General features: G+C 50.7%; 1 non-coding gene across 1 annotated transcript; it reads left to right on the top strand.

Annotated features, from left to right (window-relative positions):
* The first annotated feature begins 4,419 nt into the window (after positions 1-4,419).
* Positions 4,420-4,493, top strand: TRNAT-UGU (transfer RNA threonine (anticodon UGU)). The gene has a single exon. It is a non-coding gene; the product is annotated as a tRNA-Thr (tRNA).
* The last annotated feature ends 22,125 nt before the right edge of the window (positions 4,494-26,618 follow it).

Raw genomic sequence — 26,618 nt, 5'->3', positions numbered from 1 at the left:
GGAGCACCTGGCATTGGCCACTGTTGGCAGATAGGATGCGGGGTTGGATGAACCTTTGGTCTGACCCAGTCTGGCAATTCTTATGTTCTTATGAAGGGACAGGCAGACCTCTGCAACAGAGTTTCTGTAGTGTAGTGGTTATCACATTTGCCTAACATGCAAAAGGTCCCTCAGTTCGAAACCAGGCAGAAGCATAATGGCTTAATTTTTCCCAGCTCCTAATAGCCTGTCCCTGCTGTTGTAGGAGCAGCAGTGATTTCTATGCTCAAAATGTCTGTTATACTTCCCCTGCTCCCACTTTTGTCTCCTCTCCCTCGCTGAATGCCTGTGAAGTGGCTTTACCCCTCCCGCTGCCCTCCTGGACTACTCGAGGGATGAATGGGCTGGTTAAAGAGCAGAAGAACTTCCAGGTAGACAAGGTGTCTGGGACTCTAATTAGGCAGCACTTGCATAACCAGAGCATGGACCACTGCCCAAGGTGGAGTGTGACCAACCAGATGCAGCCAAGTCATCTCTAGTCACAGACCATTTGGTGCAGGTCCTTAAAAGAGGAAGGGACCATGTGCTCAGGAGTAACTCACAAGCTTGTACCTCCAGTGAATGCCCTTTGCCCGACCGCCTGGCCAGTGGTTCTCTGTGTTGTATTTCATTGTGCCTCACGAAGTACTTACCTTCATCGCACAGTCCATAGCTGCGCTGTGGGACAGTTCCCTTGCAGAATCCTGACATCTCCAATGCTGTGCCTGTCCTGGGAGCATGAGTATGCAAGTGTGAGTGTGACAGTCAGTATAATGAACCTGCTGCTTTCTGCCAAACTCTGGAGGGTCATTAGTCCTCCCTACGCTTACTAGCGGGCCCAATTTTGGGTAACATCCTGTGATAAACTCAACCCCAGCAGGATAGAGGGTGGTGAAATGAGCTGAGAAAAAGCCTTAGCTTCACTATGTCCCGTACGGTCCACAATGGAGCTTTTTTTGGATTCTGGGACTGCATGGTCACCTGTGCTGATCGGCGCTCCACGCTGGGCAAACTGGAAATGAAGTTCAAAAGTTCGTGGGGCTATTCCTGTCTACCTGGCCAGTGCATCCGAGTTCAGATTGCTGTCCAGAGTGGTCACAATGGTGCACTGTGGGATAGTGCCTGGAGGCCAATACCGTGGAATTGCAGGCACGCTAACCCTAATCCAACATGGCAATACCAATTTCAGCACTACTCCCCTCGTCTGGGAGGAGTTCAGATATCGGTATTAAGAGCCCTTTATATCGATATAAAGGGCTTTGTTGTGTGGACTGGTGCAGGGTTAATGTGATTTAATGCTGCCAAATTCAATATAAACTAGTAGTGTTGACCAGGCCAGAGAGAGCAGCAAGTTTCCCCTATTGTTTCTTGCTCTTGTTTTTTTCACTAGCTTTTCCTCTGCACCAAGTTGTTCTTGTCTGTTGTGAGCTTGGCTAGCTCAGTTGGTAGAACATCAGACTTTTAATCTGAGGATCCAGGATTCAAATTACTGGTCAGGAGATAAACTACTCCCCAAGATCTTAAAACTGTCTTTCTGGAGTCCTCTTTGATGGTACTATTTCTCTTCAGGATTTTCCCTTTCCTCAGAAGGGCCTTTTTGTGTGTGGCTTTGAAGGGGCAACTTCCTGACAGCCCCTTTGTCCTTGCAGCCTGGAAGAAGAAAGGCCTCTGGGCATATAGCATGTTCCTTCCCTGCACGCGCGCACACACACACACACACACACACACACACACAGAATATCCCTAAGAAATTAGAATCATCTGCTGCCTTCCCCTGTCCTGCTGAATCCCCAAATGAGGATGCTCTTCAGCCCAAACCCATGTCCCCTCTTTTCCCAGTGCCCCTCAGTCCCAACCTTCAGTCCCTCCTATGCACACTGCTCCGCACTCCCAACCAGAGCCTACTCCTCTTCACCCTTCTCCTCTGTCCCTACCCACAGCCCCCTCCTATTCCCAGTGCCCCTCAATCCCAACCCACAGGCCCTGCCTCCTCACACTGCTCCTCAGTCCCAACCCACAGCTCCCTCCTTCCCTCCAGCAGCAGGAGCTTCAGACCCCCTCAGGAAGATTTTCTTGCAAGGTTTCCTGTATGAGTCTGCATGTGGAGTTTACAGTATGTTGGAACTATTTTGGGTTGCTTGCCAAAATGATCACTTTTGGCTGGTGTTGGATTCCCAGTCTCCATGTTATAGGGGCAGGAGAAATAAAGGGTTGTTATCCTTATTGTGTGAATGGAGGGCAGCACAACTGTGCTCAGCAGACCCCGAATGAGGGACTCACCCTCAATTCAATAGCACTTGCTAGGCAGTGGACAGAGGTTGCAAAGTCAAGTGGGCTGGGTCCCAATACTAAAATGTAGGTGTTAGATCAACTTTAGGACAGGGTGACTGTGGAGCGATGAATGAGTCCCTAGGCAACATAGTGAGTATGGTGCCTTCTTATTTTCCCCCTTTTCCACCCAGAATGGCAAGTGAACTGTACAGAGGCACCTCTGGCCTTGCACTGACAAAGGACAGCAGCTGTGAGTGGGGTGCAGAGAGGGGATGGTTCATGTTAAAGGACTTTTGGTTGTTGGACTTATGAACTGTCGGGGGAAGGACACTGCCCAGCTTATTTAGGGGGTGGGTCTTTTCCACATGCTTATGTGTTGGAGCTGCTGACATGACTTCTGCTAACCCTGGGCTTATGTTGCAATGTAGACATGCCCTGAGAGTGCATCTATACTGTGATAAAATCCCTGTGGCCTTGCTGGCCTGGATAATCTGATTTGGATTCCTGGGGCTTAGACTGGAGCCCAGGTTCGGAGACCCTCACCCCTCGTGGGGTCTCAGAGGGTGGGCTCAAGCCCAAGTGTATACACTGTAATTTTATAACCCTGCAGCACAAGCCCCACAAGCCTGAATCAACTGACCCAGGGTTTGAGAATAGTGACTTGGGTGTGTTAATGGCAGTGTAGACATAAGGCTAGGCTATGTCCACACTGCAATGAAACACGCCTGGCTGTCCCATGCCAGCTCAGGCTCCCGGGGCTTGGGCTGTGGGGTGGTAAATTTGCAAAGTAGACATCTCGGCTCAGGCTCAATACCGGGCTCTGGACCTCACAAGATTGGGAGAGAATTTAGCAAGCAAAAAACATAAAATGGCAGTGGAGTATTTCCATGGACTCATGGCATTTCTCCATTGGTCTGTCTGCTTTGGGGCAGGGACAAGAACACGTCCTGCTGCATTCGTTATTTCAAAGGGCGGTTTAAGATTTTCATTCTCACACAGGATGCACAAAGCAGGACTCAATCCTCACTGGAAACTAAATAGGCTGCCCGCAGATTCTGTCAGCCACAATGTGCCATTTGGTGTGAGAGCCCAGACCTGCCCCTGTCCCGGAAGGATAGCGTCATCTGCAAAGAGCTTGGAACACTGACCTATCAGCTCTTAACTCCCAAACTTTCAGTAACTCTATTGTCAGTGCCTGTGAGTGTAATTTAAACCATAAGAACAGCCATACTGGGCTGGACCAAAAGCCCATCTAGCTCTGTGTTTTGTCCTCTGACAGTAGCCAATACCAGGTGCCCCAAGAGTTACTCAATAAGGTATCATTGAGAGTTGAACCCAAGATCGCCTGTTTACAAGGCAACTGCTTTAGCCAGCTAAGCTATAGTATCTTCCTGTGGCTAAAATACACTGTCTGCTCAAACCTGACTCTCTGCCATTCCCCACCAGGGCCTGACAAGCTTTGCATGTGTTTGGATTCTGCAAAGCAGAGGAGCAGGTGACGTTTTCCTTCCAAGTCGTGTGTGTGTGTGAATCTTTGGCCAGGTCTGCACTACAAAGTTACTTCATCATCATTATATTGCTCAGGTGTGTGAAAAACACACATCACTCCCTCGGTCGGCAGCTTGTGGCTGGTGTACACAGTGCAATGCCACGTCTGGTGACAAAACTGCCCTGTTTTGGTGACAAAATAAAACCACCTCGACGAGAAGCCTAGAGCTTTTTGCAGCAAACTTAAAGCGACAAATTGTCAGTGTAAATGCTGCTGGTCATTATATCACCATAACTGGCCTCCACCAGCATCCCATAAAGTCTGCCGTGAACTCACCTGCCCTGCATTCCTGCTACAGAGGCTGGGCCCCTCCCCTTTCATAGCTCCAGAAAGTTCTAACAGCTGAGTCGCTATCTACACTGGGATTAGGTTGATGTAACTGCATTACCAGCCTAAGTAATGTAATTACACCAACCTAATTTTGTAGCGTAGACCTGGCGAAAGAATCACACACACACCTTGGGAGCAAAACTTCACCTGCTCCTCTGCTTTACAGAAGCTAAACACAAGCAATGCTTGTCAGGGCCCAGTGGGACTTATCAGAGAGTCAGAGGTGAGCACGTATGAATTAAATAGCAGCAGGCACCATGGCTTAGTTGGTTAACGTGCCTGTTTTGTAAACAGGAGATCCTGGGTTCAACTCCCAGTAGTGCCTGGGGGAGTGGCTTTTGGGGCACCTGGTATTGGCTACTGTCAGAAGACAAGATTCAGAGCTAGGTGGACCTACTGTTTAAATTACACTCAAAGGCATTGATAATAGAGTGACTGAAAGTTTGGGTGTTGAGAGCTGATAGGTCAGTGGTCCAGTTCCCTCAATGTGGTTTTACCATTTCCACTTCCTAAACTCCCTCCCAACCGCTGGAAAATTACAATGCAGACATATGGGCTTGAGCCCAACCACTGAGGCCCCATGAGGGGCGAGGGTTCCTGAATTCAGGCTTCACTGTGAACACAAATATCTGCACCACAGTTTTTAGCTCCTCAGCTTTACATCCAGGATCCCAAGTCAGATGACCCAGGTCAGCCCTGCTGCCATCTTTATCCCAGGAGAGATGGACTCCAAGGGTACGTCTCCATTGGAATGGAAGCCCAGGTGTGGCACACTGTGCTCAGAGCAGCACCTGGAGGCCCCATATTCACCACTCTCATATAATGATGACATGGTTTGTACAAAGTCTGCCTGGTGAGGTATCATTTCAAAAGTCTTGATCTGTTGAACATTAATATTTTGTTGGACTGTGTGTGCTCGCATTGGTTGGGAAGTTATGAAGTTTTGCTCTTGTGCATTACTGAGATATGTTATGAGGTTGAGAAATGCCCCCCATCAGCCTTTCAGGTGCGACAAGGGAGGAGCCAAACTCGCTGCTGTCCCATTGAAGGTATCCACACTCCCAAGGACTATGCCAGGAACCGTGTACAATGCAGGCTTCTCCAAGATAGCACAGAGACAATGGACACTGCTTGACTCACATGGTAGCAAAGGAGCTTCCTAGCAAGTTAGATGAAACTATGAAAGAGGGGAAGAGACATCATGACTTGGCCTCTCTTCCCCACAACTCAACAGCTGGAAACACACCTGGAGGACAAAGACTGAACTGATTCAGAAATCAGAAGAGAATAATAATAATACTTTCAAACCAAAGTCCCCAAACAGACTAGTATTGGTTTTTCAGCAAAATTGTTCAGTTTGGGGAATTTTGTTTTCTCAGTCAGAGCTTGCCAAGGGAAGCAGGGAGATAAAGTTTGAGTTGCCTCCTTCAGAACAGCTTGGCCTAGACACTAGCTCTGGTTCACTGTTCTGGCTTTGCTCGAGTTGAGGGTATTTTAATAATTTGGGCGGCTCCCAGGGTGTTTCGGGGAGATGATGAGGATGTTACCTTTAGAGACAAAAACTAAGAAATACAGGACTAGAGATTTTATTTATTTATTTATTTATTTAGAAATCTGGGATTTAGACATTTTATTGAAATCGGGGGGGGGGGTTCTGAGTTTCTAAGAAGGTTTTTGTTTGCAAGAAGCAACATTGTTTGGTTTGTCATTGTAGCAAAGGGGGAGATGGTTGTCTGTAAAGGAGGGGTGAAGACTAAATGCATCCAAAAAGAAGAGGATTTGAACCTATGCATACAGAGAACAATAGATTAACAGTCTACCACTTTAACCACTTGGCTATTTCATCTGAGTGGTCAAGAAAGAGACAGTAGGAGAAATCTAAGGCCAGCAGAGATAGGGACAATATGGACTTTTTAAATATTAAGCGGAAGCAGGGGCTGATTGAGCTTCCTCCTCACATCTTGTTAGGAGCTGGGGGAAAGACTTCAGGAACAGACTGTGTTTGTATAGACATACCTACTCTGCCTAGCAATGCAGCATGATGGGGCCACTTTCCTAAAAGGACCGGTGTTGGCTGGTTACAAATCACTTTAGGATTGAGTGGAATGAAATGTTATTATCCTTCCTGCATGAGTGAAGAGCAGCAGAACATACCTAGCCAGTCCTGATGGAGGGGTAGGTGGGTGAGGAATAGCCTTTATTGGGCTGCCTAGAAGTGATTGAGAACATCATCCTAGAACAGTGGTCCCCAAATATTTCACACTGTGCCCCCTTATGCATGGCCGTGGACCCTCGGAAGCCACAGTCAAGAACTGAGGCTGGGAGCGGGGTGTTGCTTGCTGGGGAGAGGGGTGCAGACAGGGGTAAGGGAGTCCAGGCCAAGCTGGGAGCCAGAGGCCCAGGCTGAGGATGGGGTTGGGGAAGAGCTGGGACAGAGTTGGGCTGAGTGGTGCTCCCTCCATGGGGGCTGGCTCAGGCCCTGAGGTGCCCCCATGAAGGTTCCTCTGTGTCCCCCTAGGAGTTATGCCCCACATTTTGGGGACCACTGAACCCTACTCACTAATCAGGGGCTAGTGATGCCAAAGGCCAGGGAAATGGAGAACAAGTGCGGGGCCCCCAGCACTGGAACCATCTGAAGGGGCTGCAGGAGAGGGTCATGGCTGGTGGCACAGGGAGTTAAGGGCAAAGGCAGCACAGGTGGGGGCAAGAGTTAGGGGAGAAGGAGGTGCAAGGGTTGGGAGTGCAGGAGCTAGCGGTAAAGGGGGAGTGGGGATCATCCAGGGGCAATGGGGAAGTGCCAAAGTACAAGCTTTGCCCAGGGCACCATTTCCCCTAATGCTGGTCTGAGCAAACAATTGGAAATGACCCTTCAGTAAGACCAGAACCATAGTGTAGAAAAGCCCCTTTGTTAAGTGGTTGTGGCGGAGTGCTTAGGGAGATGGGTTAAAAAACACTGGGTGTCTTTCTGTGGAGGTTTGATTTTTGCGTGCTAGGCAAGGCTGGTGTGTGGTGTCTTCATGGCTGTCCTTTCAGTGTCTGATCACCCACAGTGCCACAGGGAGCCAAGTCTAGACATATTCAGAGGCTCTATGCCAGGGTTTATCAAACTTCCTTTCACTACACACCCCTTCTGCCAAAAAAAACTTACTACGTAGCCCTGGAAAAAGGGACCAAGCCCCTCCCCACTGGGTAGAAGCAGGGGAGACTAAGCCCAGCCCCAGTTGGGGGAAGGCAAAACCAGAGCTTAAGGGATTCAGCCCTGGGTGGTGGGGCTCAGACTTTTGGCTTCAGCCCCAGGCCCCAACAAGTCTAATCCTAGCCCTGGTGACCCCATTAAAACAGGGTTATGACCCACTTTGGGGTCCTGACTCACAGTTTGAGAACCACTGCTCTATGCTGATTGGAGAGTTTTTTCCTGTGGGTGTAGTTAATCCACTTCCCCAAAAGGTGGCAGCTATGTCAGTGGGAGAAGCTATATTGGTGGGTGTGCAAGCTGTGGAGTTTATCACATTTAAGAAGTTTAATCAAACCCCATTTTTAAAACCACCTGTGGTCTCCGAATGGCAAAGGAGCTTGATGAAGCAAGGTCTGTCCATCAAAGTCCTGGAGATCACAATTCTATACTGTTGTCATAGGTGTATAGCTTGGTAGTAGAGTACTTAACTACAGCTCAATGGGTCCTTGGTTCAAACCTCTGTGTTCTCTTTTAACCTTCTTTCTTTTTTTTAAAAAAAGGAAAACATTTTCATTTCCATTCTTCATTATGTTCAGGAGTTCCACTATACGGGGATACTTGATATGAATGTAAACACTCAACATTTTGCTGTCCATATGCATAAAAACCTAGCAAAGCTGTCCATCAGCTGAAATCAGTTCCAGTCCTCTAAATGACTAGTTTATGTTTTCATCAATTAAACAAAGGTATCATAAGAATGTACATTTGCAGATCCCTCTTCTCCAGGAGCTGTGCTGTGCAGAAGACCAAGAGCCACATCCAGCTGCAGTTCAGGAGTCTGATGACCAAAGAGCCAACAAATATTCTGAAGGTTGGAGAAAAATACCTTCTAGTGAGCTATTGAACGAGCTCAACCTGTTAAGCTTATCAAAAGAAGATTGAAAGGTTACTTCACTGAAGTGTTGAATGGCTTTAATGGAGGGAAAAGACTGAGTATGAAAGGGCTCTTTAATCGAGCAGAGAAAGGCATAACAAGACCCAATGGCTGGAAGGTGAAAAGAGACAAATTCATATTACAAATAAGACACAAATATTCAACAGCAAGGATGATTCACCACAGGAAGAATGTACCAAGGAAAGTGATGGATTCTCCATCTCCTGATGTCATTTAATGAAGACTAGATGACTTTCTGGAATGTGTTTGCCCCAAAAGTAGCTATTGTGTCACACAGGAGGCCTGTGATATGCAGGGGGTCAGAATAGAGGCTCTAATTGTCTCTTCCGGCCATGAAGTCGACTAATTTCTGAAAAACTGAGTGTAGCATTGGGAGCAGTTTCTGATGCTTTCCTGTGTAGCCAGCTTGCTGCCTAGAACGAACACTCCTTGAGTGGGGTGATCCACAGAGAGTAGCTCAAACCTCCAAAGGGCCTGGCCAGGGGCAGGACATTAGCACAGCAAGGGAGGGATGTGGCAGCGACATCACCAAGGCCTTTTGCAGGACCTCAGACTATTGGTCAAAGGTGGTGGGGAGGTGGTGACCTCACAGAGACATGCTGACATCAGCCAGGCACGAAAGGGGCGAGGAGCCAGGGAAACCTCAGAGACCCCTGTGGCTTTACTTCAGCAAGTCTCCTTCTCCAGGTCTGTCTTTGAGGACTGAGAGAGTATTCGGGTTCATGTACGTGAGCACCAGGAGGAATCTCTTTCGAGTTTTCCCCTTCCTTTTTCCTGATTTTACTAGAAAACAACTGTCTCTGTTTAGAAGGTAAGAGCCTTCTCGAGGTTTGAAACCTGTTCAGTCTGATCAATCTGGTGAGAGTTGAATTCTAGGCATGGAAATCACGAGCTTAAGGAGGCCGAATTTTATTCTGCACCTGGGATTTTGTCCCTTAGAAACACTGGGGACAATAGGGTTTGTCCTTTTTGTTACACCTTTTCCTCCATCCCTCTCTCCCTCCTTTCTCTTTGTCTCTTGCTTCTTTTGTCCTTTCTCCTCTTCCCCTCCCAACACCAGGAGGTGTGTGTGTCTATGTGTGTGTGTTGCAGGGGAGTACTTGGCAGCTCCCACTGTGGGAGGTCCACCCAAAAATGTGAGGCTGAAATAGTGCTCTGGCAGTGACCCCACCCATGACCTGGGCCATCCTTTGGGCTCTCTGGTGAGAATCCTCGGCCTCCCATCCTCAGTCTCTACCCTGATTGGCTGAGCAGGGGGTTATTGACACGGAGGAGACTCAGGTCCTTGTTCTTCTCTTTTAAAACCAAGTAAATAAGTCATAACCAGTCATACGTTTGACAAATTTTGCTGCTTTCTGCATAATCTGTCTCTGAGCAGTTCATGGTTCTCTCTAACATTGCAGTTCTCAAATACATGCTGAATAATTACTGTGCACTGTTTTTGGTCTGCAGCTCATTTGAGAACACTTTACTCAAGTCATTCAGTGTTTGAATTTCATGATCTGATGCTTAGTTTGAAAATCAGGGCTCTTGGGTCCTGTTCCCAACTCTGCCACTGGCTGGCTGTGTGACCTAAGACAAGTCAATTCTCCTTTCTCAGCCTTAGCTTCTCCCTCTTTCAAGTAGGGATACTAATGCTCTGCTCCTACCTATCTCACGGTGGGTGGAGGATGGGGATCCATTGAAGAGTGTCACTAGGAGTAGTGCGTAATATGAGGTGTCCTATCACGTTTACTCAGAGCAGATTATGACATAATAGAATAGCTGAAATAGTCTTTTTCATTTGTATTTTTTTATTTTGAAATTAAGAGCAGCAACTACTTAGCTCAGGTTGAAGCATCTTTTCTAATTTTTGAGATCTAAGTGTCTCCTCTTTGTTTGCGACGAGACAATTTAACACACTCTGACAAACAGGAGATGCTTTTGTTTTGCAATAAAATATTTTTGCAAAGAACTTTCATCTCACTTGCTTTGATTTTGAGAAACAAATTGGTTTAGTCTGAAGGGGATTTTCTGACTGAAATGGTTTCAATTAAATTTCCCAACCATCTCGATTCCTGGGCTCTATCCCTGCCTCTAGGGGGGTTTGCTGTTTGTTAGAACAAGAGTCAGGACTGGTGGCTTCTCTTTCTGGCTCTGCCACTGCTTTGCTGTGTAGCCCCTTGGGTAGGCCACGTCCCTTCTCTGGATCTCAGGCTCCTTCCCATCTGTCCAATGGGAAGAGGGACAATTCTCGAACTCTGGGCAGTCGTGAGCCTGAGTGAGATAAGGGGTGTTAAAGCCCTCTGTGAAGGAGAAAGGGGAGTTTCACGGTGTTTAGCACCAAGGAATTCTAAAGTTTGCTAAAATGTCTAATCTGTGGAAACAAGAAATGGTCGGGGCCAAACTTATTAACTACTGCCTTTTTTAAAGCCCATTCAGGAATGTGAGTCCCTGTCTCTTAAGTACCTGGGGTTCTTTGCCAGCAGGAGAGAAAAGGTTCCTGCCTCTGTTTTTGTGGCCTTAACAAACCAGGTGTTGTGCTTCAGTTCTCATCTGAGATCCCTGAAAAAGAACACCTTCCCATTCATGAACAAGACAGGACCTATTTTTAAAAGGGGAACAAAGAGACCCCTGAGACTTACAGACTAGCTAGCCTCACTTCCATAGCTGGAGAGATACTGGAATAGATTCTTAAACAATCAGTTTGTCGCAGCATGTACAGGATACCTTGGTTCTTAGGACGAGTGAGCATGGGTTTGTCAAGAACAGATCATTCCAAACCAATCCTCTTTCCTTCTTTGGAAGGGTTCTGGGCCTGTTGGAGGTGGGTAAACATTAGATGGAATCTATCTCAGTGTTACTGAGGCTTTTGACACAGTCCTGTAGGGCAATCTCACAAGCAAATGAGGGAAATGCGGTCTAGACACATTCAGTGTGATGTGGGTGCAGAGCTGGTTGAAAGCCCAGACTCCAAGAGCCCTTCTCCATGTTTGGCTGTACAACAGAGAGGGTGTACCTGTTGGGTTTGGCAGGGGTCAATCCGGGGTCCAGTACTATTCAATATTTTCATTACAGATTTGGATAATGGAGTGGAGAGCATGCTTCTAAAATTTGCAAATGACACCAAGCACTTTGGAGCACAGGATTGCAATTCAAAACGCCCTTATCAAATTGGAGAATTGGTCTTCTAGAGCCAAACTCCATGGCTGGGCCCATCTCTCTAGACTGGGATGAAGTGAAACCCCAGAGGGAGTGTGCAGCAGTGGTTAGTGAAGGGACCTGGAAAGAAGGACTGCTGGGTTCCATCCATCCTTCTGACATTTGGTGTGACCCTGAGCCAGTAACTTCACCTCCCCAGGCCTGTTTCAAATTAGTAGGGTTGGGGTTGCAGTCCCAAGAACCCAGGGGGATTGGGAGGCTCCGGGAAGGTGTGTAAAGTGCTGGAATTTCAGGATTCTGGAGGCCTTGTCACCCCCACACTAGGGTGATGTTCTGCACCCCCATTGATGGCCAAGTTTCTCCTTTCCTTGGCAATAAGACAGACTCTTGTTTTCCCAGCCAGCCGATCGCCCAGTGTCATCACCCTGCCTGCTGGCTGGGCAGGGTAACTCCTCAGGTCACCACCCCTCTCTCCAGTCTGCCTTGGGCTGGGAGAGTGAGGAGAAGGGTGAGGGATGACACTGAACATCCTCCATCCATCGCTCCATCACCAGAGCAAGTGAGTGGCATTAAGGTTGCTCGGTGGCATCCCCTGTCTGTTTGGGGAGAGGCAGAAAGAGGGGAAAAGAATCTCTCCCAAAGGAGATTGGATTTGCAAACAGCCCCCAGGAACCCCTCACTCTCAGACTTGGGAGGGGCTTCTCCAGAGCCATCTCCAGTGTGTTTGGCAAGGTCCCAGCAATGGGGCTCCCAGCAATTCCCTTGTGGGAGACTGTTCCCCAGGCTGAGAGTCTCTGAGCTGGGCCAGACCCGGGGAGCTGCTGAGCATGGAAATCAATGGGAAATGAGGGGGCCCTGGCCTTGCTATGCCTAGGGACTTTGAAGTGGGGAATGGTTTCCCAGGAGAAGTCCAGACTCCTGGGTTCTGTTCCTCCTCTGGCCTGGGTGGGGGTGTGTGGCGGGGGTGAGTGTGTCCTGGATTGGCAGGAGGGAGCTACTTGTCCAAAGTGACCGATGATCTTTGTGACTGACCCTAGTCTCGAAAAGGACGAGACTCCCCGGTTCTTGCAGCCCCAGGGATGAGGAGGGGGAATGCTGAAGGGCAGCAGATCATGCAAGTGTGTGTAGCCTGCACTCCCTGCACCCCGGTGGCGGGAGGAGGAGCTGCTCTGGCTGGGGCAGGGATGTGTGGGGACCAAACAGGCTGGTTAGCGAGAGGCTGCCTTGACCACAGACTCATGCCTGCTTCCCTCTGGGTTCCAGGTTGGCCAGGCTCCTGAGGATGTTCAGGAAGAAGACTCTGCAGGTGTCCCCAGAGCCTGAGGGAAGCAGCTGCCATCTTCCCCAGGAGCGGAGGTTGGATCATTTCACAGGCCTCCTGTATGACACAATAGCTACTTTGGGGACAAACACATTCCAGAAAGGCATCTAGTCTTCATGAAATGACATCAAGAGATGGAGAATCCACCACTTTCCTTGGTAGCTTGTTCCTGTGTGAATCATCCTCGCTCTTGAATATTTGTGCCAGTATCATTTTTGTAATATGAATTTGTCTCTTTTCATCTTCCAGCCATTGGGTCTTGTTATGCCTTTCTCTGCTCGATTAAAGAGCCCTTTAATACCCAGTCTTTTCTCTCCATTCTGGCACTTCAACACTTCAATGAAGTCACCTTTCAATCTTCTTTTGATAAGCTAAACAAGTTGAGCTTGTTCAATAGCTCACTAGAAGGCATTTTTTCCAACCCTCAGTACATTTGTTGGCTCTTTGCTGCCCCAGCCCCAATTTCACAACATCTTTTTCAAATGAGGACACTGAAACTGGAGGCAGTATTCCAATATCAGTCTCACTGATGCCGTGTCACCTCCTGTGACATTATTGACATGATGATGTTCGTCCATCGTTGTCAATGAAGACCTCAGCAACTCATTCGTTCAATGACCGTACTCTGTGCGTCTGAATATCACTAATCAGTCCAATTTGGGCATGGAATGTCCTGTTACACATCGGACAGTCGTGATGGCACTGTTGATAATGTGCAGGCAGCTCTGAACTTGCACAGCTCACCCTTTCTTTCAGCCTCAGCAGTACGTCTCACCTCAGAGGTGTTACTGCCTGTGTGAATGAGGCTGCGCCATGCTGGACGGTTCAGTGCGAGGGTTTCCCATGTGGAAGTGTTGATCTTGAGGGACTTCAGAGAGATCTTCAGCGTGTCCTTGAACCGCTTCTTTTGTCCTCTATGAGAGCACTTTCCCTGGGTGAGTTCTCCGTAGAAGAGTTGTTTAGGAATGCGCTCGTCTGACATTCTCACAACATGTCCGGCCCATCTGGTCTGGGCTCTCATCAGCTGTGTGTGAACTGACAGCAGACTGGCTCTGGTAAGGACTTCAGTATCGGGCACTTTGTCCTGCCATCTGATTTTTAGAAGCTATCGCAGACAGGAAATGTTGAAGTGATCGATCCTTCATGCATGACTCCGATAAACAGTCCATGTCTTGCAGGCATACAGCAGAGTGGAAGCACCACTGCTTGGTAGATCTTCAGCTTCATTGGTAGGCTGATCCCTCGATGTTTCCAGACGTTGGAGTGCAATCGGCCAAATGCAGAGCTGGCTTTAGCAGTTCGGCAGTTTACTTCAACATCGATTGACACCGCTCGGGAAAAGGTACTGCCCAGGTACGTGAAGTGGTCCACTGCCTGAAGTCTCTGTCCGTTTACAGTGATGGACGGTTCTGAGTAGGGAGCATGGGGAGCTGGCTGGTGCATAACCTCAGTCTTCTTGATGTTAATGGTGAGACCGAAGTTGTTGCATGCAGATGAAAACTTGTCCATACTAGCTTGCATTTCTGGCTCTGTACTAGCACTCAGAGCACAATCATCGGCAAAGAGAAAGTCTCAAAATACAGTTTCCTTCACCTTGGTGATGGCACACAGTCGCCTCAAATTGAATAGTTTCCCATCGGTTCTGTACTTCAGGCCTACTCCTTCAGTGCAGTGTTGAAAGGCATCAGTCAGAGTGGCAGAGAATATCATGCTGAACAAAGTGGGTGCTTAAAACACACTCTTGTTGGATACCGTTGGTGACTGGGAAGGTCTCAGATGTTTCACCGTCATCCAGGACACGAGCCATCATACTGTGATGAAATTGACGTACCATTTGTATGAATCTGTCTGGACAGCTTAATTTCGACATGATCCTCCACAGGCCCTGGCGACTGACAAAGTCGAATGCTTTCGTGAGGTCCACAAAAGTTGTGTAGAGTTCACGATTCTGCTCTTGACATTTCTCCTGTAGCTGACGCACAGCGAAGATCATGTCAATAGTCCCACGTCCCTTGCGGAAGCCGCACTGTGATTCTGGCAGTAAGCCCTGCTCCAGGTGAATGACCAATTGGTTCAACAGAACCCGTGCAAGAATTTTCCCAGCTATAGAGAGCAGCAAGATTCCACGGTGATTGTTGCATACCTGACGATTACCCTTCCTCTTATAGAGGTGCATGATGGACGCTTCTCTAAATTCCTGTGGAATGGATCCCTGCTTCCAGAAGGACTGAAACAGCTCAATGAGTTTCCATAGCAACATGGGTCCAACGACTTTGTACACCTCTGCTGGTATGGCATCTGACCCTGGGGCTTTGCCGCTTGACAGCTGGTTGATGGCTTTCTTCACTTCATCCTCTTCTGGTGAAGCATCCAAGGAGTCATTGGCTGCAGCCTGGGGCATCTTTTCAATGGCCTCATCTTTGATGACTGAGGGGCAGCTGAGAACTGCTTCAAAATGGTCAGCCCATCTCTGGAGAATTTGTGGCTTTTCTGTAAGGAGCACAGTGCCATCAGAGTTCAGGAGGGGAAAGTTCCCAGAAGACTGTGGACCATAGAGTGTATTGAGGGCTTCATAGAACTGCTTATAGTCGTTCCTGTCTGCGTACGCCTGTATTTCATCTGCTTTGACGCTCAGCCACAAGTCCCGCATTTTGCACATTCGGTTCTGTACTGTTCTGTGAGTGTTGATAAAGGCGGTCTTTTTTGCCGCTGAGGATGGATAGTTCTGATATGCATGATGCAGGCGGTGCTTCTCAGCAAGTAAGGCCTGGATTTCCGCATCATTTTAGTCAAACCAGTCTTGGCGCCTGCGTGTGGAGGACCCCAATACCTTTGATGCAGCTGTATGGACAGTGTTGCGGAATCGCTCCCAGTCTTTCTCAGCGTCATCCTCAATACGAAGATCAGGAAGCTCATTCTCTAGGTCTTCCACTAGATTTTCAGTGATGCGGCTGTTCTTCAGCTTCGACACGTTGATCCTTTGAGAGACTTGCAGCCTTGTGGTCGTCTCTTCGGCATGATACGGAGCTTCATTTTAGATACTATGAGCCTGTGATCCGTCCAACAGTCAGCGCCGCACATAGCTTTTGTAACCCTGACATCTTGTCTGTCCCTTCTCCTGATGATGACATAGTTGATCACATGTCAGTGCTTGGAACGGGGATGCATTCATGAGGTCCTGTTACGGGAAGGGAGGCGGAAGACCGTATGGTGATCAGAAGGTCATGTGCTGCACAAGTTTTCAGCAGTAACAGACCATTGCTGTTACACTTTCCCACTCCATTTTTCCCAATGGCTCCTTCCCAGGCTGCGGTATCACATCCAACTCTTGCATTAAAATCGTCAAGCAGGATCAGCTTGTCTGTGCAGTGCACTGATGATAGCAAAGCATCTAGTTCTTCATAGAATTTATCCTTCACTTCCTCTGGAGACACCTCACATGCCAACCTTTGCACAATATTTGCTGCACATATATAACAGTGGTGGCAACAATGATCTCTGTGGTCCCAGTTCATATTAATAACGTCACAGAAGGCTATAGAGAAGTGGGAAGGAGTCGTCTTCCAGCCAGTGCGTCTCGTCTGTTTCTCCCCTGCCACTTGGGTTGAGGTGGGAAGGGAGCGAAACATGCCCGGCTGAAGGTTTCGCGCTCGGCCTTGAAGATTAAGCCCGAACCCCTGTCATGGCTAGGTCGGGGTTGTCCTGGGCTCTGTAGGGGGAGGGCTCAGCTGGGAGAAGCGGATTTTGTCTCTGATAGATAAGGGCTTTGTCAGTGGGAAGCTGTAGGTCACATGCGGGGGGTGACAGTGGGCTTTGAGCTGGGGCAGCAGCAGCAGGGGAGCAATGTGTGTGTGGCGGGGGCGGGGGGGGGGCTTTCACTTGGTAAAAATGAACCTGCCAAGCCCCTCCCTCTGCTGGAGCAAAAGTCTCTCATTTATCTCCTCAACTCCCCTCCATGAAAATCTCCACCTCTCCCCCGGCGCAGAGAGACCCCTTCACTCCCATGGATATTTGTAATTGTTTGGACTCTTCCTTGGCCTTTTCCAAATAGTTTTCCCTGAAAAATGAAAAAGGACATTTCAAATGAGAAAAACAAAACAAACCAGAGAAACCCTCACCACACACAGTTTGAGTCTGAATTTTTCCACTGAAATTTGGAGACAATAAAACTCATCCCTTTGTTGGCCAGATACCAAAGCTAGACCTCCCCCACTGTAGCTGTGACTTCTGCTACCGAAACACCAATGCTCTGACTCCTCTTGTGAGACATTTCTCTGCACAATACCGCTGGTAATCCAGTTACTGACTCCAGGGAACATTTTCCTTAGCCTGGTTCTGTGTGTCACTGGTTTCTCTAGCAAAGATCAGTCCCTGGCCCTGTGGTCCAAACATCCTCATTTACATCAATCTTCAAGTTGAGAATCATTTCCTATTCCCGCCCTGTGGGAGGGGAGACTTTTAAATGCGCTCTCTGTGCGACTGTGCATGGCTAAGCAAAGAAAACAAACCCAAATCCCCCCTGTGCTTTGGGAGCCAGGTTTGCGGTGGGAATTCTGTAGTTCAGATGACTTCAAGCCTGGACATTGTGATTCTTTACCAGTTTCTCTGGCATTGGGGCATTTTTGTGCTCCCAACTGTGATGGCCGAGTGGTTAAGGCGTTGGAGTTGAAATCCATTAGGGTTCCCCTGTGCAGGTTTCAATCTTGCTCACAGCAAGGCCTGTGTTTTAGCCAGTCTCTAACCCAGGCAATACCTCTGTACAACCCACTGAGACACTCTCAGTTCTCTCCCCACCCCAAGTAAATCCGGTTCTGCTCCTTTCATAGAGATCCCTGGGACACCACCTCACACTGTGTCCCTGAGGTGTCAGGCAAACTCTCAGCACCTGACACCTCTGCCACTCACCTGGTGCCCCACAGATCAGCCATAGCCCTGGTTCTGCTCCTCTCTCTAGAGTGCGAAAGAAGCCAAGTCAACAACTTCATGGGAGCTCTGGGGCTGGAGAACCAACAGAGAAAAAATAGGTGCTCAGCACCCACTGGCAGCCAACTGCCCCTCACCACTACAGGCCGTGCTAACAAGCTCCTCCTCTTCCTCTTCATCACCTCCCACTTGCCAGTGATCAAGTGTTCAGTGGGGTTCAGGAGGCGCTGGGTGGGGTGGGGGAGGAGCAGGGACGGGAAGAGGTGGGAGAGGGGGAGGAATGGTGCAAGCCGGGAAGAGATGGGACAAGGGTGGGGGCTTGGGGGAAGGGGTGGAGTGGGGGCAGGGCCTGGGGAGGAAAGGGGAGATTTGTCCCAGACCCCGGATCCCTCTAGGGCCAGCCCTGAAGGGAAAATGCTGACTATCACAGTGACAATAAAACTGACCAGCATTGTGGGGAGACAGAGGGAGATTCGCACTCATCAAGTCCCTTCTCTCCCCCAAGGTGAGCCAGACACTGCTCTCTCCTGGCTCTCACTCTAGCAGCTGGACACCAAGGAGCCATTTCCCCACAGGAAATGCATTGAGTGCCCCTGGGGGGCTGGCGCTGCTGCTGCTTGTGGGGCTGGCAGGGAGGCTGATGTCTGCACAGACTATCAGCTGCCGAGCCGAAGGGGGCACTTGGGACCTTACCAGACTGGCTCAGTGAAGACGGGAGGTTGACAGAGCAATACAGACGCTCTCCAGAGCAGGGAGCAGTAGCCGCCCATGCAGCCAGGCAATGAGCATTTCCCACAGCCTGGAGCTAAGGGGGAGGCGGCAGCTGCTGTTCCAGCTCCTGGGGGACAGGCCCTGTCAGCCAACAGCCAGTTCTTACTCACCACAGCAAAGGGCGTCGAGTTCCTCCGGTGGGGCTGTGGAGCAGCCGTTTGTTTTCCTGTTTGCACTCCTCTGCCGTGTGAAAATCGGGGAGGGGAGGAAGAAGCCCCACTTCCCTCCTGAAATGACGTCCAGTGAGGGAAGCCAGGACAACAGGGTGGGGTGGCAAGTGGTGGCCAGACTCTCACCACCAGGGTCTAGTCTAGCTCAGAGTCCAGCTCAATTTCCTCCACAAGCCAGAGGCCCCCAGTCCCTTTTCACCACCAGGTCAACCCCAGCACTAGGGCAGAAACAGCAAGTCAAGCCGAGCAAGGCAGGCAAAAGCGAGTCTTGTCTTCATGGGCCGCTCACAATGACATCCTTTTTGTGTGCAACTGGTGCAAAAACATCCTGGACAGAGAAGCAAAAGGCCAAAATAAACCCATATGGCCACCAAAATAGCTCCGTTAGGTAAGCATTAGACTGAAGAGATAAAAGCCCATGGATCAATCCCAGGATTCAGCAGGTTTTTTCATCCTCTTTGTGCAGGGGCAGCTTATTTTCTGGCAGCACAGCAATGCCTGCACCCAAAGTGAGCAGGGCTGGCCTGGGGCAAAGCAATTTTGGAAGAACATTCCATTAAAAAAAAGTTACAATACTGTATTATTATGGGGCCCCTGCGGGGCCTGGCGCAAATTGCCCCACTTGCCTCACTTCTGGGTTGCACTAAAGATGAGTCTCTGATCTTAGGCTCTGCAGTAGGAAAACATAGAATGGACTTCTACCGCTAGTTGACCCACCTGACCTTTAACGATGAGAGCTGTTTTCCCAACATGACAGGAAGAGAGCAAGGCAGGGTGACCCTCAGGAATGGTGCCAGAGGGCTGCTGGGCAGTGACAGGCAGGGACTGGGGATGAAAACTCCTCTGCGCAACTGAGCAAGGGCAGTAGCAGGGAAAGGTCATCTGTGAAAATGGCTGTGTGGAAGGTGGAAGGGATTTGGGGGCCCAGGAGAAGGTGCTTGATGTTCAGTGCCTTGGAGCAGCTGGACTTGGACATGGTGGGTGTTCAGGAAATGCACATTAACAACTCTAGGGTAGCTCAATAGGCAGAGAGTGATTGGAGGAAGGGCCTCCTGGCCAAGGAAGAATGATGGGGCTGGAATCTTGTTTTTCACATTTGTGGTGTGAGTACAGAAGGTGGTGGAGCTCCGACCAGGGAGGACGTTACTGGCAGACTTTGTGCTCTGTGGCACTGGTTACTGCTATATTAGTGTGTATGGTCCCCAGTTAAGGCATAAGAGGGAAGATCAAAGGATCCCTTCCTCTGGACTGCATGATGTTTGTTGTTGGGGGGAGGATTTTAATTGTGTCAGCCGGCCTGAGGACCGCTGGTCCCATTTTCCCGACCATCAGAGGAAACATTTTTACAATGAGCACTACCTGGCACAGGTCTGTAGTGAGGTCAGCTTAGAGGAGCTCACTCCAGCCACAGAGGGGGTTCACTTTTCTGCAGGGACAGACCAGGATGCTCAAGTGGGAGGGAGGCATCTTTGAGCCTTCGTGTCTCGTCCTTTTCTCCCTTACTCCTTGGGTGGAGGCGGGAGGAAGCGAAACGCTCCTGGCTGAAGGTTTTATGCTCGGCTTTGAGGATTAAGCCCGAGCCTCCAGCACAGCTGCCGGGAAGTGGGCTTTTGCAGCGCTGCCCCCACACTCTTGTAGGCAGCAGGTGAAGCTTTGTTTCAAGGTGGCAAAAGGGGAACATCACGGCTCCCAGCAGACCTTGAGGAGCCCACGAGGAGCCTTCAGTGGCATCCCTGGGGGAGCAAAAACCCCCCCTCCTTTCCATTAACAGCTGAATTCACTGACCCATGATACCACAGAGACACCTACCAGCAGCTGGTTTGCCAGGGCCACTGCCCAGCACTCTGCAGCGCTTCCTGCCAGCGCCAGAGCTCACCAGGCACTAGCCTGGAGCCAGGGCCTCTAGGCACTGCTGAAGAAAAGCCAGCAGAGTGACACAGTGGAAGCGTCCTGTGCCGATACCACAGAGGTCAATCAATCAAAACCCCTTTCTGCTACCTCTGGGCCTCCTTCTTCCTACACTGGGCCTACAAGCGAGGGGGCAGCTGGCACAGTGCCAGGGGTCTAACCTGTGTGGCAGGAGGCAGCTGATGCCCGCAGCCTGCAGGGGAGCTCCCAGAAGCTTTAAGGAACAGAGACTCCTCAATGCCCTTAGTAACAAGGGTTTGGGGTTCACAGAGGCCAGAAAGGGGGTTACTATGTCTGCCCTATAACCCTGGGTGTCAGGTCACTGTGCAGCTTTGATCTAGAGCTCAGATCCAATGACCGACCAGCAGCCCACAGCCTCCCCCTGTGTCTGCCCCACCTAGTTACTCCTTACAGGCTGACCTTATCCCTCTTCCATTCCCAGATTCGCCCCCTGATCATCCTACTGCCACTCAGAGCCACAGACGTGGAGGTGCTGAAGGAGGGAGGGGTGACTCGAGTGGGGTTCTTCACTAATGATGGCTGGCTGAAAGGTGATGCTCAGCTCTGTCAGTCACCTGCCCAGTGGCCTCCTGCCAGGGGATGCAGACATTTCTGTAAGGTGCAGAAAGGGTCTTTTTGTTGTTGAAGCAAATGCGAGGAATGTGCATTTCTGAGAGGGAATTTCCGTCTCTTCAGCAGCTGTACACCAGGGCCCTAATGGATAAAGTATTTCCTTCCGAAGCCAGAAATTGTGGCTTTGAGTCCCATCTAGGGTGAAAATCTACTTTCTTCCTGTATATTGCAACAAAACCTTGGTCTTCCTTTCACCAAGGAAGCTGGGAGATGTTTGAGCACAAAGTCCTGGATCTTGGGAACAATCACCAAGGATATCAGAAGGCTCAGTCTGGTGATATAATGGATGCAACCACAACCCCCCATCCCAGGGCAGTCCCATCTGAGAACCAGGATCCATGGAGCAACATTCCCCTCCTGCCCTGACAGGTGGGCTGTGCAGATGATGGTGGAAGGCAGCGGGAGAGGAGGTTGCACTAGTGCTATGTGGGCTGTATCTGCACCAAGGATGAATGGAGGGGGTCATGCAGCCTGTACCTGACACTCCACAGTGCTACATTCACTCCAGGAACAAGTCAAATCCTGCACCAAGGCTGGTGAATTCCCATGGGAGCACACAGTGCCCCTGTCCACCACACATGCTGCACACACATCAACTGCACCAAAAGAGACACAAACTGCACACTGAGGAGACAGTTGGTTTGTTTCCAGGTTGCTTTTATTTCCAAAGGTGCTGAAGTGTGATCTCTCTTCTTTTTCCCTGGGCAGAAATGCAATGGAGGAGACTCTCACATCCCTGAGCTGCCAGGTGACAGTGGCAGGAAGAAAACACACTGCAATGAAATTTAAGAAAGATTCATAAATAATTTAACAATGAGAAGTAATTAAATAAAAAAAAATCCAATGGACACACATGCTGGTGGCTTCTTCCCACCCCAGAGATCAAGGGGCAGGGAGTGTGTGAAAGGCAGGTGGTTAAGTCTGAGGGAGCATATTCATAGTTCATACAAGTTAAACAAATTATAGCAGCCAGCTACAAAATACTCCACTTGGTAACATCAATACAGAATATATCAGTCTACAAGCAATACAGCAATACACAGCTAAGACAGGCTGTCCACTTAATACCAGAGTTCCCACGGCCAAATAGCTGGAAGTCCCTTCACAGTCACTGCTAAATGAAACAACTTTGTGCAGAACCAAGAGCAGCTCTGCTGTGCCATTAGGAAGGCCTGCAGGAGACTCGGCAAATCAATCTATGATTCTGTGCTTCTGCTTAGTAGTTACCAAGTGTGATCAATGAAAGGGGCAGGTAGCTTCCTTTTTTGGACACCCAGCCAGCCAGTAGCTATAAAATCCCTCTGAGGCCTGGTCTACACTTTGACTTTAGGTTGAATTTAGCAGCGTTACCTCAGTTTAACCCTGGACCCATCCACACGACAAAGCCCTTTTTTCCAACTTAAAGGGCTCTTTAAATCGAGTTCTTTACTCCACTTCCAAGGAGGGGATTAGCACTGAAATCGGCCTTGCCGGGTCGAATTTAGGGTAGTGTGGACGCAATTCAACGGTATTGGCCTCTGGGAGCTATCCCAGAGTGCTCCATTGTGACCGCTCTGGACAGCGTTCTCAACTCAGATGCACTGGCCAGGTAGACAGGAAAAGGCCCACGAACTTTTAAATTTCATTTCCTGTTTGGCCAGCGTGGCAAGCTGATCAGCACAGGTGACCATGCAGAGCTCATCAGCATTATGTGCACATTGCCGGAACACATTGCCCAACCCGTACTTTGTGAGAAGTCTATGACCATGTCTATGTCCTCATCACTCTCGTCACCGCACTGCTGTCGCCTCCTTGTCTGGTTTTGCTTTTGCAGCTTCTGGTTCTGCGCTGAAAAAAGGCACGAAACAATTGTCTGCCATTGCTCTGATGGAGGCAGGGGCACCTGATGGCATGGCTTACAGGGAATTAAAATCAATAAAAGGGGTGGCTTTGTATCAAGGAGAAACACAAACAACTGTCACACAGAGTGATCCACTCAAGGATTGAACTCAAAACCCTGGGTTTAGCAGGCCATTGATTTCACAAAACAAAGCAGGTCAATTTCTTGTTTTGACACATCCGGCTTTTACATCTTAGGCTGGTAGTACAACTGCTAGCCATTGTCATCTCCTGGTTGCTCACCAGAAGACATTGCAGTATGACTGCTGGTCATCATCATCTCCTGGGTGCTTGACAGAAGATGGGAATGACCTGGCTTAGTCACTCCCATGTTTGCCCAGGCGCCCCTAACTGACCTCACCGAAATTGACTAAAAAGCATCTAAGAGTATGACAATGATAGTTATCAATCAGAATGCACCTTCTGCTGCCAAAAGGCAATGAGTGACTTTTCTGCTCCTTTCCCACAGAACTACCTCAAACGTACGGTCAACGGCCTTGCCAAACCCGTGAGGACCCTAACTCTAGCTCCAGGGGCTCTACCCGTGGGTTCCCTAACCAAGTTTCAGTGGCCCTACCCGTGGGACCCTTCACTCTAGCTCCAGGCGCCCTACCCCTGGGGCCCTTAACCCTTGCTCCAGGGGCCATACCCGTGGGGTCCCTAACTCTAGCTCCAGGGGTCCTGCCCATATGGCCCCTAACACTACCTCCAAGGGCCCTACCAATAGGGCCCCTAACCCAAGCTCCAGGGGCTCCAGCCATAGGACCCCTAACCCTAGTTCCATGGGCCCTACCCTTTGAACCCATAACCCTAGCTCCAGGGGCCCTACTCCTGAGGACCCTTAACCTAATTGCAGGGGCCCAAACCTTTGGCCACCTAACCCTAGTTCCAGGGGCCTTGCCCATGGGGCCACTATATTTAGCATTAGGGGAGCTACCCCTGGGGCTCCTAACCCTAGCTCCAGGGGACCTACCCGTGGGACCCTTAACCGTAGCTCCAGTGGCTATGCCCCTGAGGCCCCAACCCTAGCTCCAGGATCCCTACCCTTGGGTCCCCTAAGCCTAGCTTCAGGGGTCCGATACCTGTTACCCCGAAGCCTTGCTCCAGGGGCCCCATCCGTGGGACACCTAACCCTAGCTGAAGGGACCCCATCCCTGGGGCCTCTAACCCTAGCTCAAGGCGTTCTACTCCTGGAAACCCTGACGCTTGCCCCAGGAGACCCACTCCTGGTACCCTTGACACTAGGTAGAGGGTCTCTACACTTGGGACCCCTAACCCTACCTCCAGAGGGCCTACCCGTCGCTCTCCTAACCCTAGTTACATCAGGCCTACACGTGGGACACCCTAACCCTAGCCCTAGGGGTCTCACTCCTGGGACAACTAACCCTAGTTCCAGGGGCCCTACCCATTGGGTCCCTAACCTTAGCTCCAGGGGCCCTACCGCAGGGACCTGTAACCCTAGCTCCAGTTGCCCTACTCCTTGGACCCCTAATTATAGCTCCAGAAGACTTACCCATGGGACCCATAACCCCAGCTCCAGGGACCCTATCCTTCGGGCCCTTATCCCTAGCTCCAGGGGCCATTCCCGTGGGGCCGCTAACCCTTGCTCCAGGGGTCCTTCCCGTTGACACCTAAACTTAGCTCCAGGGGCCCTTTCCCTGGGGCCCCTAACCCTAGCTCCAGGGCCCCATTCCAGGGGCCCCAATCCATAGCTCCAGGGGCCCTACCAGTGGGGTCCTTAACCGTAGCTCCAGAGACCCTCCCCGTGGGTCCCCTAACCCTAGGTAAAGGTGCCCTACTCGTGGGACCACTAACTCTAACTCCAGGGGCCCCACCAATGGAACCCCTAATCCTAGCTCCAGGGCCCCATCCCTGGGGCCACAATCTGTAGCTCCAGGGGCCATACTCGTGTTGCCCCTAATCCTAGCTCCAGAGGCCTTACCCATGGGATCCCTAACCCCAGCTTCAGGGGCTTCACCCCTGGGAACACTAACCCTAGCTCCAAGGGCCCCATCCCTGGGGCCCCTAACCCTTGCTCCAGGGGCCCTACCCCTGGAACCCAGAACCCTAACTCCATGGGCCCTACCTGTGGGGCCCTAATCCGAGCTCCAGGGGCCCTACCCGTGGAAGCCCTAACCCTAGCTCCAGGAGCCCTGTTCCTGGAGTCCCTGACCCTGGTTCCAGGGGCCCTACACGTGGTGCCCCGAACGCTTGTTCCATGGGCAATATCCTTGAGACTCAAACCCTACCTGCAGGGGCCCTACCTGTGGGACACATAACCCTATGTCCAAGGGCCCTATGCGTCTGGCCCCTAACCATATCTCCAGGGGCTCAACCCCATGGGAAACCTAACCGTAGTTCCAGGGGCCCTAACCTTTAGGCCCCTAACTCTAGCTCCAGGGGCCTTACTCTTGGGGCCATAATCCCAAGGTGCAGCGTCCCCTAACTTTAGCTCCAGAGATCCTACCCTTAGAGACTCCGTCCCTAGCTCTAGGAGTCCTACCCATGGGGCCCCTCACCCTAGCTCCAGAGGCCCTACCCATGGGACCCCTAACCGTAGTTCCAGGGGTCCTACCACTGGGGCCCCAAACCTTAGCTCCAGGGTCCATACCCATGGAGTTCCTAACTTGAGCTCCAGAGGCTCCACCCCTGAGACCCCTAACCCTAGCTCCAGGGGCCCCACCCCTGGGACCCCTAACCCTAGCTCCAGGGGCCCTACCTGTGGGGCCGCTAACCCTAGCACCTGGGGCCCTACCGGTGGGGCCCCTAACCCCAGTTTCAGTGACTCCTCCCCTAGGGCACCTAACGCTAGCTCTAGATGCACTACCCGTGGGGCCCCTATCCGTAGCTCCAGGGGCCCTACCCATGGAACCCCTAACCTAGCTGCAGGGGCCCTACCCCTTGAGGGCCCCTAAGCCTAGCTCCAGCGACCCTTCCCGTGAGGCCTCTAACCCTAGCTCCAGAAGCCTTACCGGTGGGACCCTTTACTCTAGCTCTAACCCTAGCACAAGAGGCCCCAGCCGTGCGGCCTCTAACACTAGCTCAAGGGGCACTAACCATTGGACCCCTAACCCTAGCTCCAGGGGCCCCATCCCTGGGGCCTCTAACTCTAGCTCCAAGGACTCTACCCGTGGGGCCACTAACCCTAGCTCCACGGGCTTTACCCGTGGGACTCGTAACCCTTGTTCCAGGGGCCCTACCACTTGAGCCCCTAGCCCTAGCTCCAGGGGCTCAACCAGTAGAGTCTCTAAACCTATCTCCAGGGGCTCCACCTCTGGAACCCCTTACCCTAACTCAAGGAACCGATCTCTGGGGCTCCAAACCCTAGCTCCAAGGGCCCTACCCATAGGGCCCCTAACTTTAGCTCCAGGGGCCCCATCCCTGGATCCCCTAACCCTAGCTCCAGGGGCCCTACCCATGTGAATCCTATACCTACCTCCAGGGTAACTGCCCGTGGTGCCCCTAGCCCTATCTCCAGATGCCCTACCAGTGGGACCCTTAACCCCAGCTCTAGGGGCCATACCCATGGGTCCCCCTAACCCTTGATCCAGGGGCCCTATCCCTGGCCAACCAAA

Source organism: Gopherus flavomarginatus, chromosome 3, assembly GCF_025201925.1.
Source record: "Gopherus flavomarginatus isolate rGopFla2 chromosome 3, rGopFla2.mat.asm, whole genome shotgun sequence".
NCBI lineage: Eukaryota > Metazoa > Chordata > Testudines > Testudinidae > Gopherus > Gopherus flavomarginatus.
Note: the sequence above shows the minus strand (reverse complement) of the source record. Positions and strands in the feature narration are given on the sequence as shown.